Consider the following 5,498-nt stretch of genomic DNA (forward strand, 5'->3'; position numbering starts at 1 on the left):
GCTGAAGTTGGATTTTCGTATAAAGTTACTTGTTTTGTTATGGACTTGTGATGTCTCATTTGTCAAGAGTAGGTGCTTTGGATATTCTTTTCCTTATATACACTCTTACTGTGTTCTGATTGGTTCTTTATTTCTCCTGTTTTTTCTTTGCTACCATGGAGTTAGTAAAGAAAGTTAATGCAAAATATTCACCTCCTGTCATTATTAAAATTAAGATTATTAGTACAGTATGCTAGTATAATCTTCAATTTTCTGAGTATCCAAATACAGTAGCTATGTGATCATTTGGTATTTCGTAGGTGACATCATCTGGTTCCATGGTGTAATGGTTAGCACTCTGGACTCTGAATCCAGCGATCCGAGTTCAAATCTCGGTGGGACCTAGTTTTTTTTTTTTTTTCTCCATTTTATTAACATCATCATATTACTCAAATATATGGTACAAAAAGGTATCTGCATTTCAGTCTTTCAATAAAATCCAATGCTTTATTTAACAAATTTAAAAGATCAACATTTCCATCCACCTATGGGACTTTCTTCAGAATTGTTTATGTGGACTGAAACATCGATAGGTGGACTGAAACATCGATCCTGATCTTCTAAACTTGTTAAATAAAGCATTTTACTTAATATATATAATACTTAAATATATAAATCAATGTAGTTGTAATATATGAAAAAAATATTCATTTTTGTTCAGGTCGATTATGATTAATAACAAATGTATATATAAAATGTATATTTAATATACATAACACTTAAATATATAAATCAATGTAGGTGTAATATTTTAACCCCTTAAGGACAGACGACGGATATATTTTATTATTATTATTGCCATTTATATTCCGTCATGATTCCCTTTTATTCCAGAAGTTGTGTCATTAAGGGGTTAAAAAACATTATTTATTTTTGTTCGATTATGATTAATAACAAATAAAAAATTAATAACAAATAAAAATCTTGCAAAAAAGAAGTCTCCCCGTCGGGGAATCGAACCCCGGTCTCCCGCGTGACAGGCGGGGATACTTACCACTATACTAACGAGGATTGACATATAGGTTTGGTTGACTTCTCTCTCCTTACTATGATCTAGATAAATGATTAGCTAGGAATCCAACATTGTATTCCTAGCCTTCTCAACCCTCTCCTCAAGGCACAACTAACAGTCCAGAAAATAGGGATTACCCGGGTCTGTCTAAAGTGTTTTTTAAAAAGAAAAAAAAACACCTTAGTGACATTTAGACAGCCAGTAGAGACCCTTCCACCTTATACTCTTGTGTCTCCCTTCTTTTTTTTTTTTTTGTAAATCTTTATTTTTGCGTGCGGTGGAAAAAACAAACAAGTTGGTAATTCCGCATATGTGTGAACATGGCTCATAAAAATTTTCAACATGGTATAAACTGGTGAGGAACACTTCGCACATTTTTTTAAAAAAATTTAGTGGGCTGAAATGTTGTATCGAGGGCCTGAACTGGTGAGAGTGTAGGGGAATATATACCCGTCTATGTGTGCCAGCGCGAGTACTTTGGAGACATCTAGCGTGTGGGGCGTGTAGCGTCCGGTATGCCTTTCCCTGTGTAGGTCAAATGCCACCAGATCCCTGATATCTGTGTAAGAATGATGCTCCATATGGGGTCCAGGGCTAGAGCCGGGTTTGGTGTGTGGGGCGCTATGACGTTCCCCTTAGTGGCTCCCTATGTGGTTTCGGTCTATTTCTGTTATACCTTCTTGTAGGAGCTGCATGGTTATCGCCTGGACCGGAGGTGCGCTGTGTGGCATGGCTATTTACAGGGTCTCAGACCCGGCGCGGTATTTCAGGTCTTGGTGTCTCCACGGGGTCTTGTTGCTGCCGTTGTTGGCACCTCCACACTCCTGGGTCGGTGGCCTGGTTGTGGCGGTGAGGTTGTCGTCGGAGTTAGGAGTCCCAGTGTTGCCATTAGAGCAGGTCCTTCGCAGGGGTCCATGACCTTATAATGCTTGTTGTCTTTGGTAACCCACAGGGTTCCCGGAGTGGACCACTTGTAGGTGATGCCTGCTGCGTGGAGTGGTTTAGTAAGTGGTTGCATTTGCTTACGCCATAGTAGTGTGGCTCTGCTCAAGTCCTGGAAGAATGATAGTCGGCAACCCTCAAATTCCAGAGGTGTCTTTCCCTGTAGCGCTGCTAAGAGTCCTAGCTTGTCTGACATGGACTGGCACCGTAGTATGATGTCTCGTGGGGCTGCTGTAGGTGCTTGCGGGGATTTCGCAATTCTATATATTCCATCGAATAGGAAGGTTTTGGCTTGTCTGGCCGGGAGTAGTGCGGCTACGAGGCGTCTGATGAAATGTGGTAGTTCCTCCAGCAGTACGGATTCCTGCACCCCCCTGATTTTGACGTTTTTGCGTCTCCCCCTGTCGTCCAGCAGGTTGACTTGTCTAGATAGGGTAGTCTGAGTGGTGTGCATTTTTTGTACTTTCTCCTCCAGCTCTTGTAGGCCCTGTTGTAAGGTCCCCACTACCGTTTCGGTGGCTTGTGTACGTGCTGTCACTGCAAGCACATCACCTTTCAGCGCTGCCAGGTCAGCCTCCCACATTTGCTTGAGGTTCTGCTGTAGGCCTGTCAGCATAGCCTGGATATCGCTCCTGGATGCTGGGGCACTTTCCTCTGTTACCCGTGAGTGAGCTGGGTGACAGGGAGTGGGTGGTGGGCTATCTGTTGGGTCTTCCTCCTCTGAGGGTGGTGGTGAAGCGTCTCGTTGAGACGTGGGCCGCGTTGCGCCTGGGGCCTGTAGCATCTGGCTTATGTCGCGCTGTGGCTTAGGGGTATGTGTGGGTAGGTCCTGAGATTTGCGCCCCATCTCACCTGTGTGTGGCAGGTTAAGGTACCAGTCGTCTAGGTCTGGTGCTCCCCAGGGCCAAACTCCTTCCCCTGAGTCTCTCTGCCGTCCGCCCGCGTGGTAGGCCTTGCCGCCTCGGCGTCGTGTTTTTGATCCGGGCGTGTGGAAGAACGGCATCGGCAGTGTCGGCTGTCTGTCCCGGACTCAGACCGAGATTCTGCGACCCAGGTTGGTGTCGGATGCCCTCAGATCGGCCGGATTGTAGAAATCCGAGCGGGAGCTGCAGCAATGTGCGACCGCTCGGTTCCGTTGTCAGGCCCCGCCCCTTGTGTCTCCCTTCTTAACCACATTATTTAATTTAATAACCATGTATCAGCTGTGATTTAGTCTGCACACTTCCTTGCCCTCCCTCCCCCTCCATGACTGAGAGTGTAATGGGGGGCGAGGCCAGGGGTAGGGCTGTTCTGATAAATTTTTAGAATCTGGCATTCATGATTATGTGAGAATGAAAAGTGAAATGGCGAATACAAGTAAAAGAAGGGTATTTTTTTCCGTGTTAAAAACTGATGTGTTCAACTTCGGCCCTTAGTCGACCATGCTCTGCAGGCATTTAGAAGTACTATAATACTAAAATCTTTTGACAAACTTAGCCCTGTCGTTCTTTCTGTCTTCAGTCATTTCTAATCTGTTTTTTCGACTAGAACCTATAAGTCAGGATGGCCGAGCGGTCTAAGGCGCTGCGTTCAGGTCGCAGTCTCCTCTGGAGGCGTGGGTTCGAATCCCACTTCTGACAATTTTTTTTTATGATTGAAATTTTTGGGGGCAAAACAGTGTTTCATTTGAATTCAGTTCTCTTTTAAAGATTTTTTTTAAACACTAAAAGGATATTTCACTATACCATTAATTGTCTGGAAAAGTTGTAAACCTCATGAAAAAAAAAAACTAATAATCAGCACACATTGCGGACTTGGTTATTTTTTTATTTGTGTCAAAAAATGTACAGTCCCGGGGGCGGAGCCTAACTGCCGAGCCAGCCGGACGCTTCTTACTCGAGCTCAGGGCCGGCCTTAGGCATTTAGACGCCCTGTGCGAAAAATCTTCACAGCGCCCCCCCCCCCCCCCCCCGTCATCCATGTATGCTGTAATGTTTGTGTTGTCTGTGTATGTGATAGTAGGTGTGATGACGGTGTGTGATATGTATGCTATGTGTGATATTTGTAATGGGTGTATTAACAGTGTGTGATATGCGTGTATTGGTTGTATGTGACACACACACACACACACACACACACAGAGTCAGACGGCCATACACACACAAAGGCAGACCGTCTCACACACACACACAGGCAGACAGTCAGTCATACACACAGACACAGACAGTAAAGTTGACCTAAAGTACTTGCTTGTTAACTAATGTATGCACTCGCTGTGGAGGCAACTCTAGTATTATGCTCTTAGAGGTATAAGCGCTTACCCCTTGACGATCGCGCATACATTCCTCCTGAATGCAACATGCTGCTGGCTGACGCTCCCACTTGTCCTGAGCATGTTGCCCCACTTATATTTATGTGTTATATTATATAAGCATAATTTAGCTAGAGAATTTTTCTGGTTCAGCTATTTTGAAAAATTTTAAATTCACTTTTAATTATTTTTTTCATTTTGAATTCTCACTTTAGTGAATAAGACTTCTAAAATTTTGATCATAAAGCTATATCAATGAAAAAAAAAATTGTGTCAGAAGTGGGATTTGAACCCACGCCTCCATACGGAGACCAGAACACCCAACGCTTGGGAAGAGACTAATCTTGAGTCTGGCGCCTTAGACCGCTCGGCCATCCTGACAACTAATGTCATGTTGTGTTAGACGTTTAGATGAAGCATGCAGCGCTGTATTCTGTATATTATTAGAGTGAATGTTGATATAAAACACTATGTTATATTTTCCACATTTCAACGCCCACAGTTTGCTTTCATGAAGTTTATATTTATAATGACTGAATAATTAGTTAGAAGAGAATTGCCAAATGTATGTAATAAGAAGAGGAGATTTTTTTTTAATGAGTTTTTTGATAGACGGCACTGACCCCAGGTGGAAAATCTTTTCTTCGTCTAATACTGTACATTTAGATACCTCGCTGCTGCAGCTGCAGCTAACCAAAGCAGGACTCTAAGTGTAGTTATATTTGGATTATGATTAGGTAGAAAGCGAACCAATTGATTCCTGGCAGCTGTTCATACTTGCTGAAACTATAACAGAAACATGTTGATGGAGTTTAGTAACGAACAGCATGAAACTAATAATGTAACAAGAAAACAGTATGTCATGGTTGCTGCAGCATTGATAGAACCTTTGCAGGTGTAAGTTTACAGATGTCAGGATGGCCGAGCGGTCTAAGGCGCTGCGTTCAGGTCGCAGTCTCCTCTGGAGGCGTGGGTTCGAATCCCACTTCTGACAAATACCTTTTATTTTTATTAATATCATTGTTCACGAAAAAATAAAGTCTCATTAAATTAAAGAAAATATATTGTCCTACAATTTAACCCTCATTTTACAGTGTTAGTAATTATTTTTTTTCCATGTAGTTAACTTTTTTTATTTTATTAAGAGAGGACTACATTTCCCTGCATGCTGTGCGAGCTGTGTAAATGTAATTCCCTCTGCTTGGCGGGAGCTGT

At 42.8% G+C, this 5,498-nt stretch overlaps 5 non-coding genes across 5 annotated transcripts; 3 read left to right on the plus strand and 2 right to left on the minus strand.

Moving 5' to 3' along the window:
* The first annotated feature begins 311 nt into the window (after window positions 1-311).
* Window positions 312-383, plus strand: TRNAQ-CUG (transfer RNA glutamine (anticodon CUG)). The gene has a single exon. It is a non-coding gene; the product is annotated as a tRNA-Gln (tRNA).
* Window positions 384-978: 595 nt separating this feature from the next.
* TRNAD-GUC (transfer RNA aspartic acid (anticodon GUC)) lies at window positions 979-1,050 on the minus strand. The gene has a single exon. It is a non-coding gene; the product is annotated as a tRNA-Asp (tRNA).
* Window positions 1,051-3,529: 2,479 nt separating this feature from the next.
* TRNAL-CAG (transfer RNA leucine (anticodon CAG)) lies at window positions 3,530-3,612 on the plus strand. Its single transcript has one exon. It is a non-coding gene; the product is annotated as a tRNA-Leu (tRNA).
* Window positions 3,613-4,554: 942 nt separating this feature from the next.
* TRNAL-CAA (transfer RNA leucine (anticodon CAA)) lies at window positions 4,555-4,664 on the minus strand. Its single transcript has 2 exons — window positions 4,627-4,664; window positions 4,555-4,600 (listed from the first exon to the last, which is right to left on the minus strand). It is a non-coding gene; the product is annotated as a tRNA-Leu (tRNA).
* Window positions 4,665-5,194: 530 nt separating this feature from the next.
* Window positions 5,195-5,277, plus strand: TRNAL-CAG (transfer RNA leucine (anticodon CAG)). Its single transcript has one exon. It is a non-coding gene; the product is annotated as a tRNA-Leu (tRNA).
* Window positions 5,278-5,498: the final 221 nt, after the last annotated feature.

Source organism: Pelobates fuscus, chromosome 12, assembly GCF_036172605.1.
Source record: "Pelobates fuscus isolate aPelFus1 chromosome 12, aPelFus1.pri, whole genome shotgun sequence".
NCBI lineage: Eukaryota > Metazoa > Chordata > Amphibia > Anura > Pelobatidae > Pelobates > Pelobates fuscus.